The following is a 16,555-nucleotide window of genomic DNA, read 5'->3' as shown; positions in this document are numbered from 1 at the left end:
CATCCCTGGTGCCTAGACTAATGTCTGACCTTATACTAATGACACAACTTGTGGTGTCAGATCATCTCAGGCCAGGATATTCCTTTTTCATTTTTCAGTGGTCCTGACTTAATAATCTTTTAATCTTTCTTGATGAATGGTGAGTTAATCTTATCTTGAGTACCCTTAAGTGAAGGTGATTTTGTTTCCTCCCCTTGGGTACCTTGTTTCCAGAGTCCTAACTGTTCTAATAGTTACAAAGTTTTTCCTAATAACTAACCTAAATTCTCCCTCTGTTGAAACAGAAGCCCCATTAGCTCCTACTCTGTCCTTGTTGACTAATGAAAATAATTGGTCTCTGTCCTTTTATAGACTTGCCTTTCTGTATTGGTGGATAGTCATTGGTCAAGGAAGTGTGTCAGCAGGATGGCCACATGGGGACCAGCCAGGCCCAGAGCAGGCATCAGCAGCTCACCACCCCACAACAGGAATGAATAAAAATTGTTTAAATAGACAGATTATGTGGTGAAGAGTGCTCCTAAATGGGGTTGGATTCAGGTTTTCTATTGATAAATAGACACATTTACAGAAATTTAAGATTTGTAAGCAGCCACTGAGCTGACTTGAAGCTTCATTTTTATTGACAGTTAAGATGATAATAAAACCTTTTTGGATGCTGCTATCCTTTCTTCGTAACTGGTACTTTCTGGTGTCGATCTTTATAGATGCTTCTGTAACTCTTACTGCTGCTTCTAGCCTCCCTGTTCTAAGGATGATCTCTAAAGTATCCTGTGTTTACTAGAATTTTGTGGAAAATTCTTTATTTGAGTTTGCATTTCATTTAATTTACTATTTACTTTTTGGCCTAAGTAAGGATATACCTTCTGAATCCAGTTGCTTTCTCATAATTTTTCACCATTGCATCTTCATTTTCACCATAAAGTTGTCTATTTATTTATAAGTGTGACCAAAGATAATACAGAGAAAACAATTTTGTTTAATTAGCTGAATCATCATAAAATGGAAGGATAGTGTGATAAATAGAAGGAACCCTGACTCAGTTGGGAGACACTAGTTGAAATTCCACCTCTTTCACTTAATAGCAATGTGGCCCTTGGGAAAATTTGAGTTACTGAGCTACGGTTGCTCATGTTTAAATGAGGTTTTAGAGCACATTAATGCTAAAGTTCTTTATAGTCTTTTAGTTTTATAATTCTATAAGGGAGAACAACTCCAAAATTCTATTACCATAATGTTAAGATTATTATCCATGCATTTAATGTTAATTAACAAGATCAGTAGAGAGCTATTGTGGACTAGTGTTCACAACAGTGTGGACTAGAAAGCATCCCTTCAAAAAACTGTGAGTGAAACTAATTGATATTAACTTTTTGTTCCTTCCAAGATGACAACTAGATCATTTTTATTATGTGTTAATGGAATATGTATTGAGGACATTTTGACATTTCTTTGGTTCTCTGTGTTGCAAGGTTTGGTCTTAAAGTAGCCAGTGAAGAATCATCTGGTGTTTTGTCTCAGGTCAAGATTTCTGGCCCTGTCAAATATATCATGGGACCAACTTCAGAGTTACAGCTGCTTATCATTTATGACTTGTCATCCAAGATTAACATCGTTGACTAAGACTACACAGGTGACATGTTATAAAAACTTATGATGGTGCTCGTTGTAAGTCCAAAGTCATAGATGGTCCACCTTTCTGAGTCTTGTTTCCTGTTGCTTCAACACTTTTCTATCAGCCATGCCATCTCATTGTATGACACAAAGTGAGAAAGATTGGGATCAGATGAGTTGGATAAAAGTCTTGATACTTAGCAAGGTAAAGGGCAACTTATAGTAATAGAGATAGGATGGGGGTTCATTTGAGAACAGCAAGTGTGGGAAAAAAAGATGAAATGCTTAGTTTTGGACATTGTGAGTTTGAGATTCTTAATGGACATTCATGTGGAAATGCCTGGAAGCAAGTTAAATATTTGAAATAGGATTCTAGGAGGAAGTCTATATATAATAAATCCAAAGTGCTATCTTCACTCAGTTTAAAGTCCTAGGTAAAAAAATATCAATTCCCATTTTCAGGCAGTTTGCCTTAACTACTTCCCAGATGTAGTGCCCTGTGTGGCCCTGCATGGCAGCCTTCTCTCATTTGGATCTGTAAGTAACAAAGAATTATGCCTTTCATCTACTCATGCTTTTTGTTTTGTTTTCCACCACTTAAAGAATCTCTACATCTTACTCTAGCCAGTTTTGCTGAGTGGATAGAGGATAGGCCTGTGGACCAACGGGTCCTTTGTTCAATTCTGGTCAAGGGTACATATCTTGTTTGCAGATTCCTCCCTGGCACATGCAGGAGGCAACCAATTGATGTGTTTCTCTCACATTGAATTTCTCTCTGTCTTTCCCTCTCTCTAAAAAAATCAATGGAAAAATATAATTGAGTAAGGATTTAAAAAAAAAAAGAATCTCTACATCTTGTAAAATAAGGTTACAACTAGAAATATAAATTTGGAAATCTCTGATACCAAACACTGTGTGAGGCACACTGTAAGAGATAATTAGAAAAGCATTAAATCTTCATTTTTAGTGTTGCAATATTGCTGCCATAGCCCTGGATAGATGCACTGTTGATATCACTTGAATCTTCCATTTAAGAAGTATATCCTGGCTTTATGAAATGCATACCGGCTTGGAGACCTCAAAGTGACTATTGACATCATTGCTCTTTCACCCCTTATGGTTCTTCTGCCACAGAGGACAACATGATGGGAAAAGTCATAGGATTTGCTAACATGACTGATAAGGATCAGAAAATCGAACTGTTGATCTCAGTGCACTGAGGAATACCAACCAGGCTCTAGCAAAGAAAATCAATTCCAAAACATGTAGCAGATGGACCGATAACCACAGGTAGAGCTCTTTGGTAAAATATTAACTGACTTAACTTAGCTATATATAAAATCTGGTGCCTTTGAATAGAAGGTAATCAAAAGGAAAATGTTGGGAACAGTAAAGTTCCAGTAGTGTACTCCATAAAAGGCTTAGGCAATGAGAAAAGAGTTCTGTCTGACTCCCATCCACACACAAAATCTTTGCTTCCATACACATCATACTTATACCAGTCTCAGTTCTATCTTTTTATTCCTTCCTCTGATTTTAGAGATACTGAAAAACTTGTAACAGCTCTTTCATCCCAGCGAGCTGTTGACAACATAAGCTCTAGAGAAATTGCAGTAAGATGACATACTTGTCTTCTTCGTCATATCCAGAAAAATTGGATATATTAAAGCTTCTTTTTAGATTAATTTGCAGCTTGACTATTGATTAATTTTCCCACTGGCCTTTTTGTTTACTTTTTTTTCTATGCTGTATCTGGAGTAATTAGTTCTATCAACTAATTGATGGACATACCCTATCTTTAGTAAAGCCTCCTCTCTCTTCTCTGCTTATTCATATAGTGCCAAGTATTTGAGATCAAATTCATCATACTTCTTCTTCCATAGCACTTCTTTGTACAATGCTGACTTGGCATTTATAAACTTTGAACTTAAACCTCAGGGATATAATCCCCAGCCTTATGCGAGGAGGAAACATAAGGGAATGCCAGCATAATGTGATCCTATTCACAGGGCATTTGCAGTTTAGGTGGGAAGTAAAGAATAAGAAATAAAATGAATTATGAGAGGCTGGGTGACACAAAATGATGCATAAATAATGTGTATTTATACTACATCACATTCCAATATCGGGACTGATTCTGGCTTTTAAGGAGTGGAGGAGTACTGTCTTTGGTCACTGTCTGAGAAAAGATGATTGTGTACTGTCATTTCATTTGGATATTGAACCTCAGAGGAATCTCATATCACAAAATAGCTTCCTTGGCAGGAGCATGTCCCATACACAAGTCCCCATCTCTGGGGTCTCCCAAGATGAGAAGCCCATGCAGAATGGCATTTCCATTCTTGCTCATGCCCTTCTGGGGCCTTCCATGGGTTCTCCTATTTCCCTGCCTTTTCTTCACTTTGCCCTTCTTTTCTCTTTGTCTTTCTTGCCTTTGTTCTCTTTCTCTGAGGACTCTTCTGCCTGACTCTGATTTCCTTTGACTTTCTGAGTTTAATTTTCATTTTCTGAAACTCATTCATCCCCTAATAATTCATATTGAAGATTGGGGGCCAGGATAGAAAAGAATCCCATCAAGACTTGCTAAAATAAAGAGGCTGTGTATTCATTATCTCCCAATGGCTCCACTTGCCTTAGCAAGTTGCATTATTTGGCAGTCCTGTGACACAGGGGAGTTGACATTTATGAGTGAAAATAAGCCATTTTTCATCAACGCCACTTCTGCCTTCCTGAACAGGGATGTGACTGGAACAATGGGTTTGAAGAGACCCACTCAACAGATCAGATGCTGCTTTTCTAGGTTCAGAGCATTTAGACAAAGAAAGACATAGCCCTTCATTTTACATTCTGCCTCTTCAATTCTAGTTTAATTCTTAGTCAAAATACCTGCTTAATATTGGGATTTTAAGGATGCCATGATAAAGCTCTTCTCAATTTACAACTCTATTCTGTATCTAATCACGAATGACTGGAACTTTTAAGGATAGAACAGACTTTAATTCCTCAATTAGAGAGAAGAGATTTGAGCAACTATGCCTGGAGGAGCAAAGACACTTTCCTAAATCCCTAGTATAAAACCAATGTCATGCATTCAAATTCTTTCTAAGAAAATTTGAAAAGATTAGGGATGAGAATATCGTGGTAAGGTGCTTGAAAGAAAAAAAGTGAAAATGAATTTGGAGGAAAACCCCTCAAATTCTTCATAAAAGACAATCTTGTCTGACTTCACAAATTTGCTAAGCACAGGCAGCTCTTGAAAGCCACAAAGTGTTCTTACATGTTATGAAATTGGGATACACTTTATAGAAAGTGCATGCAATCAAAAGTATTCTTGCCCTAGCCAGCTTGGCTCAGTGGATAGAGTGTCAGCCCGCAGACTGAAGGGTCCCAGGTTTGATTCCAGTGAAGGGCACATACCTCGGTTGCTGGCTTGATCCCTGGCCGGGTATGTGCTGGAGGCAACCAGTTGATGTGTCTCTCACACTGATATTTCTTTTTCTCTGCCTCTCCCTCTCCCTCCCTTCCAATCTCTCTAAAAATCAATGGAAAAACATCCTTGGGTAAGGATTAGTCCCCCCGCCCCCCCAAAAAAGTATTGTTGTGGACAATTACACATGCACACTCACATACATCTTTTTTTATACACACTCACTTTCCCAAACACACACACACACACACACACACACACACAGAGAGAGAGAGAGAGAGAGAGAGAGAGAGAGAGAGAGACATGCACACATAGGAAGACACAGACACTCAAATTTAGGATGAATAGTCAAAGGACTGGGCAGTGCTCATTAATCTCTCTCTCTCTCTCGTTTTTTTTTTTTTTTTTTTTTTTTTTGGTAGGGTTAGTGACCAGACTCTATTTCATCATAAACAATTACTATTTATTTTGTTAGAGAATGAAATTGTTATAAAACCCTCTACTTCTAAACCCATTTATTTGTGACTTCTACTAATTGTTTCTAGTTCACATAAAATAAAATATTGGTTCTTCTTAACTTTAGATATTCCTTTTCAATTTTTTAAAGACAACCAACATGCTTCACCTAACTCCTTTCTGTTTAGCCTACGATCTTTTGCTTTTCTGCCTTTAAATATTAGTAAAATCCTCAGAATGAGGCAAAATTCACTATGTAAATGAAGAACAACATGATAGTGAGTTCAGAGAGCTCATTTCTAATGAAAACATTTTATATTTTATGGCATATGCAACATTTTCTAAGAATCTGTTTGTGCATGTGACCTATCCTTTCATATTTCTGCCCTCTGCTCTCAGTTTTATTGTGGGTGTTGGGTATTTAACTAAGACCTGTGTTTCACTTTGTGTTTGTCTTTACTGCAACTTTCCATTTGATTCTATTGGGTAAGTAGATACATCTAACACCTACCACAATACTTACCATATCCCTTCTGTGCCTCTATCCCTACATACATCCATTTTTATTTCCTGGGCTTCTCTCATCAAGCTTGTTTAGAGGTGAGCTAAAGTCTCACTATAAAACTACTGGATATTAAAGTATATTCCACCATTAAACAACATATGAACTAAATTAGCCTAGTCCAACTCGTGAAGCTAAGAGGAAAAACAAAAACAGATAAAATAAACACAAAAAAAGAGAAAGATCAAAGATCAATTACGTGAAAAAAAAATCATTCAAGTGAAATAAAGAAAAGCAACCAGCAAAACTGAAAATCCTGTCTTGACAAGCATTTGAAAGAAAGATGCTCAACATCATATGTCATTAGAGAATTTCAAATTAAAACAATGAGCTCTGACTACACATCTACTAGAGTGGCTACAATCCATAACACTGACAACTCCAAATGCTGCCTAGGAACTTTGATTCATCACCGGTGGGAATGCAAAATGGTACAGCCACTTCAAAGGACAGTTTGGCGGTTTCTTATAAAAATAAACATGGTCTCATCATATGACCCAGCAGTTGCACTCCTTTATATTTACCCAATGAGTTGAGAATATGTCCACACAATACTTACCGTATCCCTTATGTGCCTCTATTACTACGTACCACACAAAAACCTGCACATGAATCTTTATAGCAGCTTTATTTATAATTGCAAAAAATTGAAAATGACCAAGTTGTCTTTAAGTAGTAAGTGGATAAACGAACTGTGGTACATTCATACCATGGAATATTATTTAGTGATAAAAGGAAATGAGCTATGGAGCTACAAAAAAATGAGGAACCTTAAATACTTATTGCTGAGTTAAAGAAGCTACTTTGAAAAGGCCACATATTGTATGATTCCAGCTCTTTGGCCCTGAGGAAAAGGCAAATGTACAGAGACAACAGAAAAATCAGGTTTGAGGGAAGAAGGGAGACAAGAAAAGGTGTAGCACAGGGGAGTTTAGGAGAAGTGAAATTATTCTGTATAATACTGCAGTTATGTATGCACCATTATAATTGTCATGTTAACATAATACACATACAATATCATATATGACATTAGACATTGGTCAAAAACCATAGAACTGTATCAAAAAGTGAACCCAAGGACTTAGGTAATATTATTGTATAATACATCAATATTCGTTCATCTATTGTAATAGAGTAACACAAGATGTTAATAACAGGGAATATTGTATGGGGAGAGAAGGAGAGCAGTTTGTACTTTCTGCTCAACTTTTCTGTAAACCTAAAATAGCTCTAAAAAAAGTCTGTTAAGTAAAAAAAAATCTGTTTTGAAAAGAGTAATATATGAAAATAACTATCAAGACTAAGAAAATCATGGAAAAATAATGAATGTATAATTTTAAATATTAAAATGGAATACAATTGCATATATACAAATGATCAGTTTTTAATCACTTTTTTTAGTTAAATAATCTAGGTCAGTGGTCGGGAAACTCATTAGTCAACAGAGCGGCAAACCGCGGCTCGCGAGCCACATGTGGCTCATGAGCCGCAGTTTGCTGACCACTGATATAGGTGAAATAGGTACTTTCCTAAAAAGTAAAAATAACTCAAAAATGTATAAGATTGAATAAAATAAAAACTTTTAGAGATATTTAGCACACTGTTTAAATCTCTAAACTCCCAAAGCTTAGATATTTTTGAAAGCAAATTTTACCAACATTGAAGGAGAAAATAATTTTTATCTTATACATAATAGCTCAGATATTTAAAAATTAGGAAAATTCACATTGCTCATTTTGAGCTTTCATAGCATTGTAATAAAACATGGAAAGTAAACAATACAGTAAAAATTTAAAATTTTAGTAAATAAAAAAGCTCAGTAAATCTTAAATGAAATAGATCTTTGTAATCAAATAGAATGTATCTCCCAGAAACATAAAAATATTGTAAATATTAAAGTATTACTTTAGTTGAGACTTGAAATGCATTCCTATTAAATTCAGGAACAAGGCAAGGAATGCTTCTGTTCAAAAATTTGTAAAAAACATTAGAAAAACATACAGAAAAATATATATAGTGGGGGAAAAAATCTCAAAATTTACATGATTGCTAATCTATTTGATTGCTTCATGAAAAGAAAATTGTCAGTATAAAATTACCATTTAGTTGGGGTAGTAGTTTTTAAGAGAATAATAAACCAAAATCTAATCTTTAGCCCAAATGCAAAGCAGCTTTGTTTCTGTAAAATAAACAAACAAAACCTTAGGCTTATTATATAAAACTAGAGGCCTGGTGCACGAAATTCGTGCATGGGATGGGGGGTGTCCCTCAGCCCAGCCTACACCCTCTCCAATCTAGGACCCTTCGAGGGATGTCGGACTGCCCATCGGGCCTAAACGGGCAGTCCGACATCCCTCTCACAATCCAGGACTGTTGGATCCCAACTGCTCGCCTGCTTGCCTTCCTGATTGCCCCTAACCACTTCTGCCTGCCAGCCTGATCAACCCCTAACCACTCCCCTGCCAGACTGATTGATGTCTAACTGCTCCCCTGCCAGCCCGAATGCCCCTAACTGCCTTCCCCTGCAAGCCTGATCACCCCTAACTGCCCTACCCTGCACGCCTGCCCCCCCTGCAACTGCCCTTCCCTGTAGACCCAGTCACCCCCAACTTCCCTCCTCTGCCAGCTGGGTCACCCCTAACTTCCCTCCCCAGCAGGCTTGATCACCCCCAACTGCCCTCCCTTGCAGGCCTGGTCCCTCCCAACTGCCCTCCCCCACTGGCCTGATCGCCCACAACTGCCCTCCCTTGTAGGCCTGGTTCCTCCCAACTTCCCTCCCCTGCTGGCCATCTTGTGGTGGCCATCTTGTGTCCACATGGGGGCAGGATCTTTGACCACATGGGGGCAGCCATCTTGTGTGTTGGAGGGATGGTCAATCTGCATATTACTCTTTTATTAGATAGGATAGAGGCCTGGTGCATGGGTGGGGGCCAGCTGGTTTGCCCTGAAGGGTGTCCTGGATCAGGGTGGGGGTTCCCTTGGGGTGTGGGGCTGCCTGGGCGAGGGGCCTGTGGTGATTTGCAGGCCAGCCTTGCCCCCTGGCGACCCAAGAAGAGGCCCTGGGATCTGGGATTTATTTATCTTCTACAATTGAAACTTTGTAGCCTGGATTGGAGCCAAGCCTTCTGCTCGCTCCGTGGCGGCAGCCATTTCTGTTGGGATTTATGTATCTTCTATAACTGAAACTTTGTAGCCTTAAGCGGAGGCCAAAGCAGGCCAGGGCTGCAGAAGCTTGGCTTCCTCCATCACCGCGGGCAACCCTAGCCTCCTGCTCTCTCCAGCTCCGTGGCTGCCACCATTTCTGTTGGGCTTTTTTTATCTTCTATAATTTAAACTTTGTAGCATTGAGTGGAGGCCTGGGCCGGCAAGGAAAGTCGGAAAGCTTGGTTTCCTCCATTGCCAGGGAAACTCAAGCCTCCCTCCTGCTCTCTGTGGCTGCAGCCATCTTGGTTGGGTTTATTTGCATATTCCCTCCTGATTGGCTGGTGGGTGTGGCTGGTGGGTGTGCCTTGTGGGTGTAGTGGAGTGATGGTTAATTTACATATTACTCTTGTTTTAGATAGGGCTAGAGGCCAGGTGCACGAAATCGATGCATGGGGGGGTGTCCCTCAGCCTGGCCTTCACCCTCTCTAATCATGGACCCCTTGAAGGATGTCCTACTGCCGGTTTACAGGGATCTGGCCTAAACTGGCAGTCAGACATCCCTCTCGCAATCTGGGACTGCTGACTCCTAACTGCTCACCTGCCTGCCTGCCTGCCTGATTGCCCCTAACCACTCTGACTGCCAGCCTGCTCACCTCCTACAGTGCCCGTCTGCTGGCCTGCTTGCCCCCAAATGCTCCCCCTGCCAGCCTGATCACCCCCAACTGCCTCCCCTGCCGGCCTGCTCACCCCTAACTGCCTCCCCTGCCGGCCTGCTCACCCCCAACTGCCCCTCTCCTGGCCTGCTCACCCCCACCTTCAATCCCCACTGGCCTGCTCACTCCAAACTGCTCCCCCCCGCTGTCCTGATCACCTCCAACTCACCCCCACTAACAGGGTGAGGGGCTGAGGGCTGTTTTCAGGCTGGCCATGCCCCCTTCAGGGTGGGGGTCCCCACTGGGGGGCCTGGCCAGCCTGGGTGAGAAGCTAATGGCTGTTTGCAGGCTGGCCAAGCCTCCCATGGGAGTGTGGCCAGCCTGGATGAAGAGCTGAGGGCTGTTTTCAGGCTGGCAATGCCCCCCAGTGATCCAGGCTCCCAGCCTCTCCATTTTTCTTTTCTTTCTTTTTTTTCAGTGCCTCCTTGAGTGGAGGCCAGGGCTGGCTGGAAGCAGGTATCTGGGATTTATTTATCTTCTATAATTGAAACTTTGTAGCCTTGAGAGGAGGCCAGGACTGGCCAGGGCAGGTGGGAAGCTTGGCTTCCTCCATTGCCGGGGGCAATCCAAGCCTCCTGCTTGCTCCAGGTCCATGGCCACCGCCATCTTTGTTGGGCTAATTTGCATACTCGCTCCTGATTGGCTCTGGGTGTAGCAGAGTGATGGTCAATTTTCATGTTTCTCTTCTATTAGTGTAGATGGTTCTGTTTTGGTAAATACTTGAGATTCCCAAGAATCCAAATAAATATAATAACATAACAACAATAATAATAACCCTATCAAGAGGAACCTAATATCAACCCAGGTCTCAAGGAATTTCCACAGATAAGGCTCAAATTAATATGGAATAACAGTACAAAAGGAAATCAGAAAAGATGACATCATGTGTGAGAGTCAGTAAAAAAACAACAACACACAATTAAGATACTCAAAGATATCAGATATTATAATAATACCAAATAGAAAATGAGAATAGTATGATTACCTAAATAAGTGAAACGTTGGGAAAATTAATAGAAATATATATTTTTTAACAAAATGTCAAAGAAGATTTGAAAGAGGGCCAAGTGGAATTTCCAGAAATAAAAATGCTGCATGATCTGTATATTGCATGAAACCTATATGATCTTATTAACCAATCTCACCCCAAGTGCAAATAATATAGACATTCAACTGGGAGAGCTACAAGAGAAAGGAACCCTGGGGAACAGTGAAAAGGGATGATCTAAAGGCAAGTATAGGAGCATTCTAAGAAAAACTTTTGATTAAATATGAAGAAAAAAAACCCACAGAAATTTTAGCCCTTGCTGGTGTTGCACAAAGGGTTGTGGGTTTGATTCCCCAGTCAAGGCACATACCTGGGCTGCAGATTTAGTCGCCCGCCCTGGTCAGGGCGCTTGTAGGAGGCAACCAATTGATATGTCTCTCTCACATCGATGTTTCTCTCTCTCTCTCTCATCAATGGAAATAAATAAAAATTAAAATATTCCCATTCAGTATTGTACCAGAAATGCTCAGCAGTGCCAAAGGCAAGATAAATAAGTAAAAGTCATGAAGATTGAAAATAAAAAATGATCCATTTTCATAGATGACATATATGATATATATTTTTTAAATCTACATACTGCCATTACAACATTCTACAATAATTAAGTAGTACTAATGTTTTCCTAATACAATGTAAATACCCATAAGTCCATCATCTTCTTATATACCAGTAATAAACTTTTGTTTTTAAAAATTAAAAAAAAAAGCCTGGCCAGTGTTGCTCAGTGGTTGTGTTGACCTATGAACCAGGAAGTCATAGTTTGATTCCCTATCAGGGCATATGCCTGGCTTGCAGGTTTGATCAGGAGGCAAGAGGCAGCTGATCAATGATTCTCTCTCATCATTGATGTTTCTGTCTCTCTCGCCTTCTCTCTTCCTCTATTAAATCAATAAACTATATTTAAATTTTTAAAAAAATTGGAGAGATGTATAATGATAATTGATTGGAAGACATTCTTAAGAAATTAGTTCTCATGAATTTGTTCTAAATGCCATATTTAAAAGCTCATTGTAGAATTTATGGAAAAGCAAAGAAGTAACTAGAATAGTCCAAAGGCAATTTGGAAAAAGGGCAAAAAAGTTACAGGACATACATTACATGATATCAAGACACAATTACTAAGACATTGTAATTTTTTGGAAAGAATAGACACATATTAATGGAACAGAATATCTATACTAATAAAAGGGTAATATACTAATTAGAGCAGATGTCCATCTGGACAAAGCCACAGTGGCTGCAAGGGCCTAGGGCCAGTGCCACATGGGAGAGGCAGGCCGGTCTGGCACCGCACGGGAGAGGAGGGCCATGGCTTAGGCAGCCACGCAGGAGAGGCGGGATGCACTGGAGAGGTGGGCCACAGCTCAAGCATCCTTGGCGGCTATGAGTGCCTGGGCTCAGGCAGCCCCGGTGGCCAGCAGTGGCAGCAGCAGCGGGGTGATGGGGGTGGTGCCTTCCCCTGATTGGCCAGGTTGCCTCCTGCAGAAGGAGGCCAGACTGTGCTTAGGCCAGGGGTGAAGCAGAGATGGTTAGGGGCAATCAGGCCAGCAGGCGAGCAAGTTAGGGGTGATTAGGCTGGCAGGGGGTCAAGGTAGGGGTGATCAGGCTGGTAGGGGGGCAAGGTAGGGGTGATCAGGCCAGCAGGCAGAGGCAGTTAGGGGTGATCAGGCATGCAGGTAGAGGGGTTATGGATGATCAGGCAGGCAGGCAGAGGGTTTAGGGGTGATCAGGCAGGCTGGCAGGTGAGTGGTTAGAAGCCAGCAGTCCCGGATTATGAGAGGGATATCCAACTGCCATGGATCAGGCCTAAATTGACAGTTGGACATCCCTCGAGGGGTTCCATATTGGAGAGGGTGCAGGCTGGGCTGAGGGACCACCCCTCCTGTGCACGAATTTTGTGCACCAGGCCTCTAGTAAAGCTATAAAAGACAATTTTTTTGACAAATGGTCAAAGGTTTTGCAATAGAAAAATATAGTCCTTTCAATAAATGGTGTAACAATCAGACATTCCCACTGCCCCCCCCAAAAAAGAAACCTTGTTACAAATCTTACACAAACATAAAAAAATAATTCCAATAGATTAGAAACATAATATAAATGATAGATCCTTAAATAATTTATATACATAAAAGCCTAAGTAACCAAATGACTGAATGACTGGTTGACCGGTCGCTATGATGTACACTGACCACCAGGGGATAGACGCTCAATGCACAGGATTGGGCTCCCTTCTGTCTGGATCAGGCTTGCAGGGATTGGGCAGAAACCGACATCCCCTGAGGGGTTCCGGATTGTGAGAGGGTACAGGTCAGGCCAAGGGACCCCACTGGTGCACGAATCTGTGCACTGGGTCTCTAGTTCAGATAAAAGCAGGAGAATTTGTATAATCTTGGGTTTGGTGATGAGTTTGTAAGTATAATATCTAAAAATATCTAACTTAATAAATATTACTTTGGGAAAAACAGAATTAAAAAATAATCTATAGAATGGCATAATATATTTTAAAGAATAGATATGATAAATAACTTATGTCAGGAACATATAAAGAAGTCCTGAAACTCAAAAATAAAAATATATACAATCTAATTTAAAAAAATGGGCAAAAGATCTGACCAAATATTTCACACACAAAAAGTGTATATGTAGCAAAATGTATATATTCCTTATGGGAATGAGGAAAATAAGACAGATGCATAGGATCCATATTTCATGGCTTGATTTTCAAAGAAGCTTATTAAAAATGCTTACCATCACCCAGGCACTGTGTGTCAGTGGTTGAGTGCCGACCCATAAACCAGGAGTTTAAGGTTCAATTCCCAGTCAGGGCACATACCCACGTTGTGAGCTTGATCCCCTGTGGGGAATGCAGGAGGCAGCTGATCAGTGATTCACTCTCATCATTGATGTTTCTATCTCTCTCTCCCTCTCCCTTTCTCTCTGAAATCAATAAAATATATTTTTAAAAATGCTCACCATCATTAACTAGTCCTTGAAAAAACACAATTTATAACCACTATGAAAGAATACTACACACCTATTAGTATTATTATAATAAAAAAACAAATGTTACTTTTTTTTACTTTTCATTATAGTTTTTAAATTAAATTTATTGGGGTGACATTGGTAATATTGTGTAAGTTTGAAGTGTATAATATTATAAATACATCACTTGAAATAGATATAACAAATTCTTGAGTGATAAAACGCTCAATCCACTGCTGAAGACAGTTGTTGCTTATGAAGTTAAACATACACTTCTCATGCAACCCAACAGTCACCTTCCTACCTCTTCACTGAAGTAAATTGAAAACTTATGTCCATACAAAAACCTGTATGTTAATGTGTATAAAAACTTTATTCATAACTGACAAAAATACAGAAACAATCCAGATGTCCTTCAACAGATTAATATCTAAACAAATGTGTTTCATCTATAAAATTGAGTAGCATTCAGAAATTAAACAGAACAAACTATTGATTGATGCAACAGTATGAATGAATCTTAGTAAATGCGTTTTGTTAGGTGAAGTAAGACAGATGCATAGGATCCATATTTCATGGTTTGATTTATATGACATTCTGCAAAAAGGCAAAACTATAGGGTTAGAAAATAGATCAGTTGTTGCCCGTGGTTGGTAGAGGGGAGACTGACTAAAAAGAGACTGTCTAAGATATGTTAAAGTGATGAAACTTTAAAAAATAAATCCATGACTGTGATGGCAGATATACGACTGAAAGCATTTGTCAAAATTTATAGAACTGTACACATCAAATATTGAATTTTATAAAAATTGAAAAAAATTGTCTAGGTTATCCAGCGATCCTGGGATGAAATATAGACTGTGCCAAATGAATCTAACTATATTAGAAATGTATAGCACAACATAGCCAAAGGGGGTAGGTAGAAAACTGAACTTAGAACTTTGAAAATCAATGATTTGCTAAATCCTACAAGGCTAAAGAGAAAAACTATACATAAGTATTAGACTGTAGTTGGGCACTTTGTTTCTCACAGGAATATGGGAGTATGCTTAATTCTTCAACTGCTTTACAGGGATGCTATGGTTGAACAAATAACTAAAATGTAGAAAATGAGAGCCAAGTTTCTCACTGCTGGGGTTAAAAGCTACAAATAAATAGGGGTGGAGGCTAGAAAGAACTCTGATCTTCTGGGTCAGAGTTGGAGATATTAGGTGTGTGTGTGTGTAACCATACACATATGTGTATGTGTATTTACAGATACATATACATACACAGATACATACATTCCAAAATAAATATAGATATGTATATTTATATGTATTTATCTTTATACATATAATATATTTTTATATGAATTTATATTCTACAAACAGTGACACACTGTACCCAAAAGCACACTTAGAACTCTCTGCCTGGTTTCTAATAACTTTCTCCATAAAGGGGTTCAAGGCTCCTTGGAGAAATGACTGATTACAAGTCTGGCCCAGGGAAGTACAGATGTGTCTAGAGAAAGTGAGACAAAAAAGATAGAGGCATGCAACAGGTCCCAGGAATTAATCTGAAAGAGTTATCAAAGGCCAAAGCAAAAGACCATTTGAGCAACAATGATAGATGTATGTAACCCAAAATATGAAATAAACACCCCAAAAATGGATAAGTCTTCCTCAGATAATTGCTTATAGGAATGAGGGGAATAGAACATCACCATTTGAGTACCACAATAATTACTGCAGGGACAATCCCCTGCTAAAATTAATAGGTGAAACTTTAAGAAAGAACAAGAGAATGGTAGAGCCTGAATTATCTCCCCAAACATATACTGGGGTGGTTTTAACAAATGTCCAAAATTACTGGATGCTTCTTCCTCTAGGTGGAGTTTAATTTCCCTCTTTGCTGTGGTTGGCTGGACTTAGTGACTCCCTTTTAATGAATAGCATTTGGAAAGAGAAAAACAGTGGAGAATTTCATTGTGGCAGACAACACCTTAATCAAGTGACCAAGTTTGACATCATGCATAACAACTCATATTAATATCATGTCCCTCTGATATGATAAGGAGGGCATCTCACTTTTGTGGTATTCTTAATATTCATGACCTATGGATAATATACAAACTAAAAGTGAAAGATATTCAATAAGTGCTAAGGTCATGAAGACCAAGGAAAGACTAAGAAAGTGTCAAACTAGAAGTTACTAAGGAGACATGATGACTAAATGCAATGTTGCATCCTGAATTGGATCCTGAAACAAAAGGGTATTAGTGTATATAGAAACTGATGAAATCTGAATAAAGTATGTGATTTACTTAACACATTTTACCGATATTGGTTTCTTAGATGTCATAAATATATCATGGGTAGGTAAGAGTTAAGATTTGTGGAAGCTGAGTAGAGGACATACAGGAACTTCCTGCACTATTTTTATAAATCTGTAAATCAAATTATTTCAAGATAAAAATTATAAATTTATAATTTTTCACCTATTTTAGTTTTTCTTAGTAAACCATATTGACTGCTTTTTCTTTATAGAAAGATTTTTATCTGCTGATTTATTTCATGCATATAGAATAGCTCTTTTGAGTTAATTTCAATGTTATTTTTCTGAAAATGTGT

Source organism: Plecotus auritus, assembly GCF_963455305.1.
Source record: "Plecotus auritus genome assembly, chromosome: 8".
Lineage (NCBI taxonomy): Eukaryota > Metazoa > Chordata > Mammalia > Chiroptera > Vespertilionidae > Plecotus > Plecotus auritus.
The sequence above is the reverse complement of the archived record's forward strand: the minus strand, read 5'-3'. Positions refer to the sequence as shown.